Here is a 17,924-nt window from a genome sequence, read left to right on the forward strand (position 1 = left end):
GGGTCCAATTATAGCAGGTGGACTGCAACAGTTCAAGAAGGCAGCTCACGACCACCTTCTCAAGGACAACCAGGGAAAGGAAATAAGTACTGCCCCCGCCAGCGATGCCCACATCCTACGGGTGATGAAAAGAAAACAATGTCAACCTAAAAGTGTGTCCATATCTCAATCTTCAGGTCAACATTCCTTTATCTGGTGTCTCTGACAGTAACTTACCGAAATTTGCAGTTCATTTTCTAGGAGATGGATCCTTTATTCTGTCCTGCTCCTTTCTCTTTTGGTGAAATTTGCCTCAGTAGTTGTTAAAGTCCATCACATTAGATGCATCGATTATTATTTCTCTGGGATTGTTCTGAAAAAAAAACATATTTTCTCTGACATTTATCCAAGATACCACTGCAGATCTGGTGTCAGATTCCTTGAGACCTGTAGGAATTGAAACTAAAAGATGAATTGTTCTCTTATTTTAGGACAGAATTAGTAGATTTTTTTATACTTATTTCCCTAAAGTTTACATCAATGATTAACTCATTTTTACATTTCTTGGTATACTTAGCTGGAAGTATATCGTGGCATTTGAAACACATGTATGCTGGCCTTTATCTATTTCGTAGTTTTACACCATGCCATGTGTAAAACTCATGTATGGCTTCTGCCCACAATGAAAGCAAATGTAGACCTGTGTTGAGATATTATTTTCGAGGCCGGGTGTGCTAATGAGTCAATAGATCTAGAGATTTAGCAGCCGTGAAGAATTCAACTTGCAGGAAACTGGTGTAAAGGAACTCATTATTTTCCTCTGTCACTCAAACTACTGCAGTTCTGTAATCATAGAACCCCCACAATGTGGAAGCAGGCCATTCGGCCCGAGTCCACACCAACTCTCCAAAGAGCATCCCTGCCAGACCCTCTCTCTGTAACCCTACATTTCCCATTGTTAACATGGAGGAGAAAGTGAGGACTGCAGATGCTGGAGATCAGCATTGAAGAGTGTGGTGCTGGAAAAGCACATTCTTGAAGAAGAGCTTATGCTCAAAACGCTTCATTCCTGATGAAGAGTTTATGCTTGAAATATCAATTCTCCTGCTCCTTGGATACTGCCCGACTGGCTGTGCTTTTCCAGCATTCTTCGGCCCATGCCTAACACACCTAGCCTACACATCCCCAGACATTATGGGGCAACTTCCCATGGCCAATCCACCTAACTTGCACATCTTTGGAGTGTGGGAGGAAATCAGAGCATGTGGTGGGAACTCACGCAGACACAGGGAGAACATGTAAACTCCACACAGACAGTCACCCGAGGGTTGAATCACACTGGTTCTCTGGTGCTGTTTGACCACCCTACCACCCCTGTTTGATCATTCTTTCGACGATTAAACCTGTCCTGGACTTGCAAGTCAACTGAACTTGTGTCATTTATTGATGAGAGAGTTGGTGCTAATTTTCCAAAAACACAAAGTTTTGTATTTACTTGAGGCATGCGGCTGGGTCAGTATTAATTGCCGCTCCGAGTTGCCCTTGAGAAGATGTGGTGAACTGCCTTCTTGAAACACTACATGCTGTAGGTTTTATTAAGGAATATTTCAATTGAACTGGATACTAGCAGAAATAGCCACTTGATTCAAGAAGGGAAGGTGGCAAAAAACAGGGAGCTATAGTCAATTCACTTGGTGGTTATCATGGGGGTGATGCTGGAATCAATTAACAATAAGGTTATAACTCAGCCCTCAAGTGATTGGGACAAATCAATATGACATTGAGAAAAATCATGCTTGAAGTGTAGAAGCTGCAAGAAAAGAAAAAGTGGAAACCACAGTGGGTGGGGTAACATCAATGGAGAGAAAGAAAGCTAATGTTCCAAGTCTAGATGACCCTTCATCAGAGCTACAGTAAGTTGTTTCTTAGTGAAGGTGCTATATGCTCTGTGGGTAGAGCTGGGCATTGTCATAGAACATCAAACATACAACGTTACAGCACAGTACAGGCCCTTCGGCCCTCAATGTTGCACCGACCTCTGGAACCAATCTGAAACCAATCTATCCTACACTATTCCATTATCGTCCATATGTTTATCCAATGACCATTTAAATGCCCTGAAAGTTAGTATGTCTACGACAGTTGCAGGCAGGGAGTTCCACATCCCTAATACTCTGAGTAAAGAAACCACCTCTGACAACTGTCCTACATCAATAACCCCTCAATTTAAAGCTATGTCCCCTCATGCTAGCCATCACCATCCGAGGAAAAAGGATCTTACTGTCCACCCTATCTAACCCTCTGATTATCTTATATGTCTCGATTCAGTCACCTCTCAACCTTCTTCTCTCTAATGAAAACAGCCTCAAGTCCCTCAGCCTTTCCTCATAAGACCTTCACTCCATACCTGGCAACACCATTAAATCACCTCTGAACGTTTTCCAAAGCTTTCACATTCTTCCGATAATGCGGTGACCAGAACTGAGTGCAATACTCCAAGTGTGGCCGCAACAGAGTTTTGTACAGCTGCAACATGACCTCGTGGCTCCAAAACCCAATCCCTTTACCAATAAAAGCTAACACACTGTATGCCTTCTTAATAACCCTATCAACCTGGGTGGCAAGTTTCAGGGATCTTATACATGGAGACCAAGATCTCTCTGCTCTTCTACAATGACAAAAAACTTGCCATTAGCCCAGCTGCTCCTTGGATGCTGCCTGAACTGCTGTGCTCTTCCAGCACCACTAATCCAGAATCGGGTTTCCAGAATTTGCAGTCATTGTTTTTACCATTGATTTTAACCCTACTGCGAATCCTCTTGCAAGGATGCCTGCCTTGAAGAAGTTTACCTCCTCTCTCTACAAGAATCTCAGGGAGTCCCTCTCCCACTGCAACTCCCAGGTCATTTCCTCTGCTCTGAAGCTCTTCAACCATGTCGTGAAACAAACTCGGTACCACAGCCACATTTGCTTCCTCAGTGTCTGCCTCCGTAACCAACTCATCCCACACGGACTTCGGACCAACTTTAAACCAGCAGAGTTCGGACCCGAACAGGACAAACAGTACAGACTACGGATTCAAAAACACTAGCAACAGTTCTCCTTCAAGATCCTCAGATTCACGCTCACAGCAATGCGCCAGCACCTAACCTCTCTACAGTCAGCCCTGCCCCAGCTGAGGGCCACACTCTCTCAGAATTGCAAAGGACCCACTCTGTACTACATCCTCAGGAGGATTCATACTCTCAACAAACAGTATTTCAATTCCATCTCAAACATCAAAAACTGTAAGTACAACAAACTTTTATCTACCCACCTCCATAACCAGCGCTCCTCAAACATTCCAGAAGATTCCCCATGGCCTCGGCATCTACTCAGACGCCATAAGCCATGCGGCTGATGCAGCTGCCAGCCCCATGATGATTGATGTTGTCACTTACGCCCCCATCATGACCACGCCCACAACCACTTCCACCCCTCACAATTCCTCATGCATCACACATGACATCACTTCCACCACTCACATCATCGCTGATGCCACATGCTCAGTGACTTCCGCCACCCCTACTTCCACGGTCACCACCACTTCCACCCCCACCAGCGCCACTCACCTGCATTCTGCTGACACGCCCCCCACAGACCCCACTGTCACTATCCCCACCCCCCAGAACCCCGAGGGGAACACTACCCCGCTCATGCCTCCACCCCCATTCCCCCCACCATCATACCCACTCCAGTTACAGGTTCCGCCCCCCACTCCCAGCTCTACACCCACGCCAGATCCCAGCTCCCAGCCCTGCTGAGTTTTCACCATCCCCCCAGATCTCCCCCTCACTGAGGACGAACGATCAGTCCTCAGCAAAGGACTCACCTTCAACCCCCTCCGTCCACGCATCAATGAATCTAAAACACGCTGTGACGTCGAGCAATTCTTCCGTCGCCTCTGCCTCCAAGCTTACTTTAACAATCAGGACTCCCGCCCACCTTCCGAGGACCCCTTCGCCCACCTCCAACACACTGCATCCACCTGGACACCCCGCGCTGGCCTATTACCTGCCCTCGACCTCTTCATTTCCAACTGCCACGGGGACATTAACCGCCTCAACCTATCAACCCCCCCTCCCCCACTCCAACCTCTCGCCCTCACAACACGCAGCCCTTCACTCCCTCTGCTCCAATCCCAACCTCACCATCAAGCCAGTGGATAAAGGGGGCCCAGTGGTAGTCTGGCGCACTGACCTCTACACCGCTGAAGCCAAATGCCAACTCGAGGACGGCTCTTCCTACTGCCCCCTCGACCATGACCCCACCCCCCATCACCAAACCATCATCTCCCAGACCATACAGAACCTCATTACCTCAGGAGATCTCCCATCCACAGCTTCCAACCTCATAGTACAGGAATCCCGTACTGCCCGGTTCTACCTCCTTCCAAGATCCACAAGCCTGACCGCCCTGGCCGACCCATTGTCTCAGCATGCTCCTGCCCCACTGAACTCATCTCTACCTACCTCGACACTGTTCTATCCCCCCTAGTCCAGGAACTCCCCACATATATTCGAGACACCACCCACGCCCTCCACCTCCTCCAAGACTTCCGTTTCCCCGGCCCCCAACACCTCATCTTCACCATGGATATCCAATCCTTCAACACCTCCATCCGCCATGACCAGGGCATCCAAGCCCTCGATTTTTACCTCTCCAGACGTCCCCAACAGTACCCTTCCACCGACACTCTCATTCATTTGGTTGAACTGGTCCTCACCCTTAACAATTTCTCCTTTGAATCCTCCCAATTCCTCCAGACCAAAGGGGTAGTCATGGCCACACAAATGGGCCCCAGCTATGCCTGTCTCTTTGTTGGCTACGTAGAGCAGTTGATCTTCCGTAATTACACCGGCACCACTCCCCACCTCTTCCTCCGCTACATTGATGACTGCATTGGCGCCACCTCATGCTCCCGCGAGGAGGTTGAGCAATTCATCAACTTCACCAACACATTCCACCCAGACCTTAAATTTACCTGGACCATCTCTGACACCTCTCTCCCCTTCTTGGACCTCTCCATCTCCATTAATGACGACCGACTTGACACTGACATTTTTTACAAACCCACTGACTCCCACAGCTACCTGGATTACACCTCTTCCCACCCTACCTCTTGCAAAATGCCATCCCGTATTCCCAATTCCTCCGCCTCCGCCATATCTGCTCCCAGAAGGACCGGTTCCACCATAGAACACACCAGATGGTCTCCTTCTTTAGAGACCGCAATTTCCCTTCCCACGTGGTTAAAGATGCCCTCCAACGCGTCTCGTCCACATCCCGCACATCCGCCCTCAGACCCCACCCCTCCAACCATAACAAGGACAGAACGCCCCTGGTGCTCACTTTCCACCCTACCAACCTTCACATAAACCAAATCATCCACCAACATTTCCGCCACCTCCAAAAAGACCCCACCACCAGGGATATATTTCCCTCCCCACCCCTTTCTGCCTTCCGCAAAGACTGTTCCCTCCGTGACTACCTGGTCAGGTCCACGTCCCCCTACAACTCACCCTCCCATCCTGGCACTTTCCCCTGCCACCGCAGCAACTGTAAAACCTGCGCTCACACCTCCTCCCTTACCTCCATCCAAGGCCCTAAAGAAGCATTCCACATCCATCAAAGTTTTACTTGCATATCCTCCAATATCATTCATTGTATCCGTTGCTCCCGATGCGGTCTCCTCTACATTGGGGAGACTGGGCGCCTCCTAGCAGAGCGCTTTAGGGAACATCTCCGGGACCCCCGCACCAATCAACCACACCACCTCGTGGCCCAACATTTCAACTCCCCCTCCCACTCTGCTGAGGACATGGAGGTCCTGGGCCTCCTTCACCGCCGCTCCCTCACCACCAGACGCCTGGAGGAAGAACGCCTCATTTTCCACCTCGGAACACTTCAACCCCAGGACATCAATGTGGACTTCAACAGTTTCCACATTTCCCTTTCCCCCACCTCACCCTAGTTCCAAACTTCCAGCTCAGCACTGTACCCATTACTTTTCCGAACTTGTCCTATCTGCCTATTTCCTTTTCCACCTGTCCACTCCACCCTCTCCTCCCTGACCTATCACCTTCATCCCCTCCCCCACCCACCTACTGCACTCTATGCTACTTTCTCCCCACCTCCACCCTCCTCTAGCTTATCTCTCCACGCTTCAGGCTCACTGCCTTTATTCCTGATGAAGGGCTTTTGCCCGAAACGTCGATTTCGCTGCTCCTTGGATGCTGCCTGAACTGCTGTGCTCTTCCAGCACCACTAATCCAGAATTCGCCCAGTACTCTTTATTCCAGTTGCTCCTTCCAAAGTGAATCACCTCACACTTTTCTGCATTAAACTCCATTTGCCACCTTTCAGCCCAGCTCTGCAGCTTATCTATGTTGCTCCATAACATGCAACATCCTTTGGCACTGTCCACAACTCCCCCGATCTTAGTGTCATCCACAAATTTACTAAACCCTCCTTCTACGCCCTCATCCAGGTCCTTTATAAAAACAACATTCAGCAGTGAACCCAAAACAGATCCTTGTGGTACACCACTAGTAACTGAGCTCCAGGATGAACATTTCCCATCAACCACCACCCTCTGTCTTCTTCCAGCTAGCCAATGTCTGATCCAAATGGCTAAATCACCCTCAATTCCCATGCCTCCATATTTTGTGCAATAGCCCACCATGGGGAATCTTATCAAATGCCTTACTGAAACCCATACATACCACGCCAACTGCTTTACCCTCATCCACCTATTTGGTTACCTTCTCATAGAACATAATAAGGTTTGTAAGGCACAGTCTACCCTTCCCAAAGCATGTTGACTATCCCTAATCAACTTATTATTTTCTAAATGATTATAAATCATATTTCTTATAACCTTTTCCGACACTTTGCCCACACCCAAAGTAAGTCTCACTGGTCTGTAATTACCAGGGTTGTCCCTACTCCCCTTCTTAAACAAGGGAACAACATTTGCTATCCTCCAGTCTTCGAGCACTATTCCTGAAGACAATGATGACAGAAAGATCAAATCCAATCTCCTCCCTAGCTTCCAAGGGAATCCAAGGATAAATCCCATCGGGCACAGGGGACTTATCCATTTTCACACTTTCCAGAATTGCTGATACTTCCTCCTCATGAACGTTAATCCCATCTCGGTGAAAGTGATGACTGCAGATGCTGGAGATTAGAGTCAAGATTAGTGTGGTGCTGGAAATGGACAGCAGGTCATGCAGCATCTGAGGAGATTGAAAATCGATGTTTCGGGCAAAAGCCCTTCATCAGGAATGAGGCTGGAAGCCTTGGGTGTGGAGAGATTAATGGGAGGGAGGTGGGGCTGGGAAGAAGGTAGCTGGGAGTGCAATAGGTGGATAGAGGAAGGGGTAAGGGTGATAGGTCGGAGAGGAGGGTGGAGCGGATAGTTGGGAAGAAAGATTAACAGATGGGACAGGTCATGAGGATGGTGCTGAGCTGTAAGTCTGGAACTGGGGTGAGGTGGGGAAAGGGAAATGAGGAAACTGGTGAAGTCCACATTGATGCCTGGGGTTGAAGGGTTCCAAGGCGGAAGATGAGGCATTCTTCCTCCAGGCGTCGGATGGTGAAGGAGTAGCAGTGGAGGATGGCCAGGAACAGCATGTCCTCGGTACAGTGGGAGGGGGAGTTGAAATGTTCGGCCATGGGACGGTGGGGTTGATTGATGCGGGTGTCACGGAGATGTTCCCTGAAGCGCTCTGCAAGAAAGCATCCAGTCTCCCCAATGTAGAGGAGACTACATCGGGAGCAACGGATACAATAAATGATATTGGTGGATGTGCAGGTAAAACTTTGATGGATGTGGAAGGCTCCTTTAGGGCCTTGGATGGAGGTGAGGGAGGAGGTGTGGGTGCAGGTTTTGCAATTCCAGTGGTGGCAGGGGAAGGTGCCATGACGGGAGAGTGGGTTTTTAGGGGGCATGGACCTGACCAGGTAGTCATGGAGGGAATGGTCTTTGCAGAAAGTGGAAATGGGTGGGGAGGGAAATATATCCCTGATTGTGAGGTCTGTTTGGAGGTGGCGGAAATGTCGCAGATAATACGGTTTATGCGAAGGTTGGTAGGGTAGAAGGTGAGGACCAGGGGGTTCTGTCCTTGTTGAAGTTGGAGGGGTGTGGTTTGAGGGTGGAGGTGCGGGACATGGATGAGATGCATGGGAGGGCATCTTCAACCACGTGGGTAGGAAAATTATGGTCTTTAAAGAAGGAGGCCATCTGGTGTGTTCTGTGGTGGAACTGGTCCTCCTGGGAGCAGATATGGTGGAGGCGGAGGAATTAGGAATATGGGATAGCATTTTTGCAGGAGGTAGGGTGGGAAGAGGTGTAATCCAGGTAGCTATGGGAGTCAGTGGGTTTGTAAAAAATGTTGGTGTTGAGTTGGTCGTCCTTGATGGAGATGGAGAGGTCTAGGAAGGGGAGGGAGGTGTCAAAGATAGTCCAGATGAATTTAAGGTCAGGGTGGAATGTGTTGGCAAAATTGATGAACTGCTCAACCTTCTCCCCAGCCTCACACCCTCCCATTTATATCTCCACCCCCGAGGCTTTCAGCCTCATTCCCTGATGAAGGGCTCCTGTCTGAAACTTCGATTTTCGTGCTCAATCCCATCTAGTCTAGTAGCCTGTATCTCAATATTCTCCTCGACAACATTTTTTTTTCCAGTGTGAATACTGATGAAAAATATTCATTAAGTGCTTCTCCTATCTCCTCAGATTCCACATTCAGCTTCCCATTACTGTCCTTGATTGGCCTTAATCTTACTCAAGTCATTCTTTTATTCCGGATAGACCTATAGAAAGCTTTCGGGTTTTCCTTGATTCTATCTGCCAACAACTTCTCAAGTCCCTTCCTGGCTCTTCTTAGTTCTCTCTTTAGGTCTTTCCTTACTAGCTTGTAACTCTCAAGCGCCCTAACTGAGCCTTCACATCTCATCCTAGCATAAGCCTTCCTCTTCCTCTTGAAAAGAGATTCAACCTCCTTAGCAAACAACAGCTCCCTCACTCGACCACTTCCTCCCTGCCTGATTGGTCCATACTTATAAAGTCCATATTTCAATTGAGCCCATCCCCTGCAGTTTCCTTCCCATTCTATGCACCCTAAATCCCGGCTAATTGCATCATAATTGCCTTTTCCCCAGTTATAACTCTTGCCCTGAGGTATATACCTCGACCCTTTCCATAGCTAAAGTAAACATAACCGAACTTTGGTCACTATCACCAAAGTGCTCACCAACCTCCAAATCTAACACCTGGCCTGGTTCATTACCCAGTACCAAATCCAATGTGGCTTCACCTCTTGTTGGCCTATCTACATACTGTATCAGAAAACCCTCCTGCACATATTGGACAAAAACTGAGCCATTTAAAGTACTCGAACTATAGTTTTTCTAGTCAATATTTGGAAAGTTAAAGCCCCCATAACAACCCTGCTACTCTCGCTGCTATCCAGAATCATCTTTGCTATCCTTGCCCCTACATCTCTGGAACCATTCAGATGCTAATAGAAAACTCCCAATAGGGTGACATCCCCTTTCCTGTTTCTAACCTCAGCCCATATTACCTCAGTCAATGAGTTCGCGAACGTCCTTTCTGCCACTGTAATACTGTTCTTGACTAACAATGCCATACTCCACTGCCCCCAGATTAGATTAGATTCCCTACAGTGTGGAAATAGGCCCTTTGCCCCAACAAGTCCACACCGACCCTCTGAAGAGTAACCCACCCAGACCTATTTCCCTCTGACAATCCACCTAACACTATGGGCAATTTAGTTTGGCCAATTCACCTTAACCAGCACATCTTTAGACTGTGGGAGGAAACCGGAGCACCCGGAGGAAACCCATGCAGACACGGGGAGAATGCGCAAACTCTACACGGATAATCGCCCAAAGCTGGGATCAAACCTGGGTCCCTGAGGCAGCAGTGCTAACCACTGAGCCACCATGCCGCCCCTGTAAGAAGAAAATGTAGTTCACCTCTTTTACCCTCTTTTCAGGTCTTAATGAAACATCTAAATCCCAGAACTTGCAACAACCAATCCTGTCCCTGCTCTACCCATGTCTCTGAAGTGGCCACAACATCGAGGTCCCAGGTACCAACCCATGCTGCAAGTTCACACACCTTATTTCGGATGGTCCTGGCATTGAAATAGGTACATTTCAAACCACCTTCATGCTTGCCAGTGCCCTCTTGCGACCTTGAAACCATATTTCTGATCTCACCACTCTCAACCTCCTGGACACTGGAACTACAATTTAGGTTCCCACCCCCCTGCTGAATTAGCTTAAACCCTCTGAAAGAGCATAGCAAATCTACACTCCCCCCCCCCCTCCCCCCCCCCCCACCCCAGGATATTGTTACCCCTCTGGTTCAGGTGTGGATCATCCTATTTGTAGAGGCCCCACTTATCTCAAAATGAGCTCCAATTATCCAGGTATCTGAAACCCTCCCTCCTGCACCAACCCTGTAACCATATGTTCAACTCCTCTCACCCCCTATTCCTCACCTCGCTAGCACGTGGCACGAACAACAAACCGGAGATAACAACTCTGTTTGTTCTTGCTCCAAGCTTCCACCCTAGCTCCCTGAATTTCTGCTTTAAATCCCCATCTCTCTTCCTACCTATGTCATGGGTGCCTATGTGGACCATGAGTTGGGGCTGCTCCCCCTCCCCCTTAAGGATCCCAAAAACACGATCAGAGACATCACAAACCCTGGCACCTGGGAGGCAACACACCACCTGTGAGTCTCTCTTGTTCCCACAGAACCTCCTATCTGTCCCTTTGTATTGTCACACTGTGTTGGGATTTCCAGAAGGGATTTAACAAGATGTTACATAAAATGCTATTGCACAAAGTAGGAGCTCATTGTAGAGGGAGTGACTATTCAGAATGGAAAACAATTTGATGGGCTGACAGAAATCATGATATTTGGCATGATGTGATGAGTGGAGGTCTGCAGGGTTCTGTATCAGTGCCTCGTCCTTTTACAATTTGAATCAATGGCTTCAATGAGAGAAGCAAAGGCATGGTCGCTAAATTTTGCCGAATACACAAATCTATGTAAGGGAGTATATAGTGAAGATGACAGAAGGAGGTCGCAGATGGGTATAGAGAAATTGAGGATGTGGACAAAAGTCTGACAGATGGATTATAATGTAGGAAGAGGTGAAGGTGTTACCTTTGGCAGGAAAATTGAAAACCCAGCGTATTGTTTAACTAGAGAACAGCTGCAGAGTTTAAAGGTGCAGAAAGGTTTACTTGCTCTGGTTCATGAGTCACGAAAGGCTCATACTCAGGGATACAGCAAGTAATTAAGAACACACATGGAATGCCATCATTTCTCATGAAGAGAATTAAGCATAAACGTTATGAACGGTAAAACATAAAACATAAAATAGGCAGAGAAGTAATTATTCCATGGATGACATGATGCCTCAATGGTTAGCACTGCTGCCTCACAGCACCAGGGACCTGGGTTTGATTCCACCCTCGGGCGACTGTCTGTGTGGAGTTTGTACATTCTCCCCGTGTCTGCATGGGTTTCCTCCAAGTACTCCAGTTTCCCCTTATAATACAAAGATGCCTAGTTTAGGTGGACTGACTACGATAAATTGCTCATAGTGTCCAGGGATGAACAGGCTATGTAAATTAGCCATGGGAAAAGAAGGAGAACAGGGATAGGGTGGGTCTGAGTGGGATCCTCTTTGGAGGGATGGTGTTGACTTGATGGGTCAAATGGCCGGCTTTCACGCTGTAGGGATTCTAAAGGTGTAAAGCTTCAGCTATACAGGACATTGGTGAGACAACATTTTGAATACAGTGTGCAGTTTAGGTCTCACTGTTTAAGGAAGGATATAAATGAATTGGAGACAATTCCAAGGAGGTTTGCGAGATTGATATCTGAAATGGGTGACTTATCATATGAAGGTAATTCAGACAGACTGGGCATGTTTCTCACTGAAATTTAGAAGAGTAAAGTGTGCCTGAAATGTGTAAGATCCTGACTCGACTTGACAAAGTGAATGTAGAAAGGATGTGCCCTCTTGTGAGTCAGTCTGGCGTAGGGCTGACTATTTTAAAACCTTTTCAGGACATCAATGACGAGAAGTTTTTTTTCTTGCTCAAGATGATTGAGCAACTTTGAAACTGTCTGCCCCAGAAGCAGGAGAGGAAGAGTTATTGAATGTTTTAAGGCAGAGGTAGGAATATCCCTAATGTAGTGAAATAGAAAGTTAAAACTGAAACAGATCTACCCATGACCTCACTCAAAATAACTCTTCAGAGGCTGACATCCCAGCACCAAACACTCTTTATTTACAAACGCATAGCCTTTGACAACAGCACCACATCTCACTGAGCCAATATCCCTGAAATTCATCTTTGCATGAAAAGAGCTCCCTGACTGGACCAGATCAACAGGCCTAAATCAGGAAACTCATATTCTATAATGCCCAGCTACCTGACCTGATTACAGTCATTACGTTACTGGGTAGAGGAGCAAGCTCAAAGGGCCAAGTGGCCTTCATGTGCTCCTATTCCATAAACTAAATAATAATCCTAATTCTAATTCTACATTCATTCGTTCATCTGTATATTTGTATGCTCATATGTTTGTATAATTCACAATATAATTCTGCAGTATAAGCACACATCACCACCAATCTAAGCATAGTTTTAAATGGCAATATACATTTAAAATATTTTTGTAAATACATGAAAGCATTAGTTATACAATTAATATGCACAGAAAACGAGTGTTTTCATTTTTAACAAGTTGTGTGCATCAGGCACTCCCAGTCTTGTCAAGTTATCATGTGTATCAAACAAAAGAAGCAGCGTGCAATGGATAGAGCTCAGCCATCCCGCAAGCAATAGACCTGATCTAACACCAAGCCCTGCCACATCCAACCATAAATGGGACTGGACAATTAAACAATTGGAGGCAGTTCAGAAAAGGTTCACAAAAATGATCCCTGGTGTGGAGGGATTGTCTTACGAGCAGAAGTTAAACAGGTTGGGACTCTGCTCATTGGAATTTTGAAGACTGAGAGGCGATCTCATTAAACCCGACATGATTCACGAGGGACTTGACAGAGTAAATGCTGAGAGGATGTTGCCCCTCATGGCAGAGTCTGGGGTCAGAGGGCGTAGTCTCTGAAATAAGGGGCGCCAATTTAAGACTGAGATGAGAAATAATTTCTTCTCTCAGAAGGTTGTGAATCTTTGGAACTCATTGCCACAGAGAGTCCTTCTGAATATTTAAGGCTGAGATAGATTCTTGATCAATAGGGGAATGAGAGTCATGGGGAAAATACAAGAAAGTGAATATGAGGAATGCTGAATCAGCCATCACCATGTTAAATGGAAGTGCATGCTTCAGGAACTAAATGACACACTGTTAATCTTATTTCTTACAGTCTGCTGATTAACAGCCAGCAGGATATGGATGCTCCATAGATATCCATGACTCAATTTGATGGGGGAGACCAGCACATCAGTAAAAAAGACAAGGTTGAAGCACTTTCATATGCCTTCAACAAGAAATGCTGAATTGATGATCCACCTTTGCCTTCTCCTGAACTCATCAGATCACAGATGCCATTCTTCAACCAATTTGATTCACTCCATGTGCTAGAGATGCTGAGTGGGCTGTTCGTTCTGATGACATTCCAGCAACAGTATTGGAGACTTGTGCTCCAGCACTGCCCACACTCAAGGCAGGCTGACCAGGTACAGCTGCAAAACTGGTATCTACACAACAACATGGAAAAATACCCAGATTTAACTTGCAAGACAAATCCAACCCAGCACTCGTTAAGCTATAACCTGCTCGCTGACACTCAGTTGGGTTCTGCCAGAGCCACTTAGCTCCTGTTTAATGTAGCCTTTTTAGAAACCCGAGTAAAAAAAGCTAAACTCTGGGTGAGCTGAGACTGACTGCTTTTGCTATCAAGGCAGCGTCTTACTGAGTGTAGCATCAAGAGATTTAGTGAGACTGGTGTCAACAGGAATAAAGGTGCTGCACAGTATCGTTCTAACATTGAGACTGAGGTAAGTTCACATTAAATATGCACTATTATGCCTGACTTTGCTGTGTTTGAATTTGACCCTAGGTACCTGAAGTGAGAAGAATTGTATTCTTCAACTTGATTAGAATAAAAGAAAAATGTACAGTTCCTAATATCAGTGACATTGTTTGCCATTAATACATGCTGCCATGCTAGATTTTCTGTTCTCCCATTCTGAAATAACTTGTTACCTTCTGTGTTAAAGGCTGAAATCCAACAGTCTTCCCAGAAGATAGGACCATAGGAACAGAAGTAGGCCATTCAGCCCTTTCAGTCAACCATTCCAGATCATGAATTACATTCTCTCCTTCAAACATTCATCAATCTAATTACAGTGCTTCAAGAAGGCTCTCATTATCATCTTCTTGTGGGAAATTACCAAGTAGTATGAGCAAGTTGGGCTCAAGGACCTGTTTTCATGCTGTACATCTCTATGACTCTTACAAATTAAGAGTGGTGAATAAATGTTGGCCCAGCCTGTGATGCCCAAATGCCATTATTGAATGCCATTCTCCAGCATATATCTGTATATCCCTTGATGTTTTGTGTATCCAGAAATTATCAGCTTAATTCTTGTCTTTAGTGAGCAAAATTAGGGCGCATGGTATTGGGGGCAAAGTACTAACTTGGATTGAAAGTTAGTTGGCTGACAGGAAACAAAGAGTAGTGATAAACGGCTCCATTTTGGAATGGCAGGCAGTGACCAGTGGGGTACTGCAGGGATCAGTGCTGGGACCGCAGCTTTTTACAATATATGTTAATGATATAGAAGATGGTATTAGTAATAACATTAGCAAATTTGCTGATGATACTAAGCTGGGTGAAATGTGAGGAGGATGTTAGCAGATTACAGGGTGACCTGGACAGGTTAGGTGACTGGACAGATGCATGGCAGATGCAGTTTAATGTGGATAAATGTATGGTTATCCAATTTGGTGGCAAGAACAGGAAGGCAGATTACTACCTAAATGGAATCCATTTAGTTAAAGGGGCAGTACAAAGAGATCTGGGTGTTCTTGTACACCAGTCAATGAAGGTAAGCATGCAGGTACAGCAGGTAGTGAAGAAGGCCAATAGCATGCTGGCCTTCATAACAAGAGGGATTGAGTATAGAAGCAAAGAGGTTCTTCTGCAGCTGTACAGGGCCCTGGTGAGACCACACCTAGAGTACTGTGTGCAGTTCTGGTCTCCAAATTTGAGGAAAGACATTCTGGCTATTGAGGGAGTACAGCGTAGGTTCATGAGGTCAATTCCTGGAATGGCGGGACTACCTTATGCTGAAAGACTGGAGTGACTGGGCTTGTGTACCCTTGAGTTTAGAAGACTGAGAGGGGATCTGATTGAGACATATAAGATTATCAAAGGATTGGACACTCTGGAGGCAGGAAACATGTTTCCGCTGATGGGTGAGTGCCGAATCAGAGGACATAGCTTAAAAATACAGGGTAGACCATTTTGGACAGGGGTGAGGAGAAACCTCTTCACCCAGAGAGTGGTGGGTGTGTAGAATGCTCTGCCCCAGAGGACAGTGGAGGCCCAGTCTCTGGATTCATTTAAGAAAGAGTTGGATAGAGCTCTCAAGGATAGTGGAATCAACGGTTATGGAGATAAGGCAGGAACAGGATACTAATTAAAGATAATCAGCCATGATCATATTGAATGGTGGTACAGGCTCGAAGGGCAGAATGGCTTAGTCCTGCACCGATTGTCTATTGTCTATTGTCTATTGTCTTTACCCTGATTGAGCATCCATTGTAGAGAATGTTAAAGCTTCCCACTGAGTAGCTAAATTAATTTAAATTAAGCTAGTGGGGATATTCTTCATGCAAGGCATGATATGTAAAGACACCTTTTAAATAAAATACCCCACATCAAGCTCGAATATTTGCACTCAATTAATTGAACATACAATGGAATCAATATCGCTGCAACAAGAATAAGGTGGCTGACTGTTGGCATCAAGTTTACATTAGCTGCTGCCACCAATCCAAAACTCTCCAAGGAAGGAAGATGTTGGCAGCCGATGTTAAGTGGTGTTCTGCAAGGCTCAGTGTTGGGACCACAACTTTTCATTTTATACGTTTAACACTGATCTAAATGAAGGAACTGAAGGCATTCTGGCTAAGTTTGCAAACGATACAAATATAGGTAGAGGGTCAGGTAGCATTGAGGAGGTGGGGAGGCTGCAGAAGGATTTGGACAGGTTAGGAGAATGGGCAAAGAAGTGGTAGATGGAGTACAACATGGGAAAGTGTGAGATCATGCATTTTGATAGGAAGAATAGAGGCATGGACTATTTTCTAAATGGGGAGAAAACTCAGAAATCTAGAGTGCAAAGGGAGTTGGGAGTTCTAGTCCAGGATTCTGTCAAGGTAACCTTATAGGTTGAGTCAGTTGTTAGGAAGGCAAATACAATTATGGTAATTATTTTGAGAAAACCTGAATATAAAAAGCAGGGTTGTACACTGAGGCTTTCTAAAGCTCTGGTCAGATCACTTTTGGAGTATTGTGTGCAGTTTTTCGCCCCATATCTCAGGAAGGATGTACTGGCCCTGGAGCATGTTCAGAGGTGGTTCACGAGAACTGTCCCTGAAATGAAAAGCTTAACATATGAGGACTGTTTGAGGACTCTGAGTCTATATCCGAAGGAGTTTAGAAGTATGAGGGAGGATCTAATTGAAACTTACAGAATACTGAATGGCCTGGGCAAAGTGGATGTTGGGAAAATGTTTCTGTTGATAGGAGAGACTAGGACCCAAGGGCATAGCCTTAGAATAAAGAGAAGACCTTTTTGAACTGAGATAAGGAGAAACTTCTTCAGCCAGAGAGTGATGAATTTATGGAAGTCATTTTCACAGAAGGCTGTGGAGGCCAGGTCATTGAATGTGTTTGAGACTGAGATAGATAGGTTCTTGATTGACAAGGGAAGCAAGAGTTACAGGGAGAAAGCGGGAGAATAAGGTTGAGAAACTTATCTTGATGAAGGGCTTACGCCTGAAATGTTGACTTTCCTGCTTCTCAGATGCTGCCTGACCTACTGTGCTTTTCCAGCACCACACTCTCGACTCTGATCTCCAGCATCGACAATCCTCACTTTCTACTACCCTGAGAAACGTATCAGTCATGATTGAATAGCGGAGTAGACTCGATGGGCTGAATGACTTGACTTCTGATCCAATGTCTTATGGTCTTATGGTACCTATTCAGTTTAGGTTCCTTTTGTTCCTTTATTGGTTTTTCCCCAAAAAAATTAAACATTTTCTAAGTTCTGTTCTCAAACATTGTAAAGACTTAGCTTGGAGTGGACAAAATGATCAATTAACATTTGACTTATCTGTAAATAATTGTTTAAATGGAAAAGTCGTTGTCTCAGCTGGAATTCAGTTAGTGAGGCTAATTGTATAAATAGATTATCAAATGTTTGTGTTCTGATCAATCGGTTACTTGTTGAATTGTGAACTACATGACTGCACTATTTCTTGCAAAAACTGTTTCAATTGGCTCCACTCTCATTCTTCTAAACTTACAGACTACAAGCTCAAACTCTCTTTATAAGACAGTCCCTCCCTCCCTGGAATCACCCTCCTGAACTTTCTCTCCACTGCCCCCAATGCCAATATTTCTTCCATTATTAGATATGGGGTCCAAAACTCTTGTCTGAGTAATATCTTGTACAGAAATAGAAAGACCTCATTTTCTTTACACTCCATTCTCTTTGAACTAATGGTCACCATTCCATACTCCCCACTGAACTTGAATGGTAGCTTATCGAAATTTATGCAAAGGAAGTCCAAGTCCCTCAGTTTT

Source organism: Chiloscyllium punctatum, chromosome 22, assembly GCF_047496795.1.
Source record: "Chiloscyllium punctatum isolate Juve2018m chromosome 22, sChiPun1.3, whole genome shotgun sequence".
Classification (NCBI taxonomy): domain Eukaryota; kingdom Metazoa; phylum Chordata; class Chondrichthyes; order Orectolobiformes; family Hemiscylliidae; genus Chiloscyllium; species Chiloscyllium punctatum.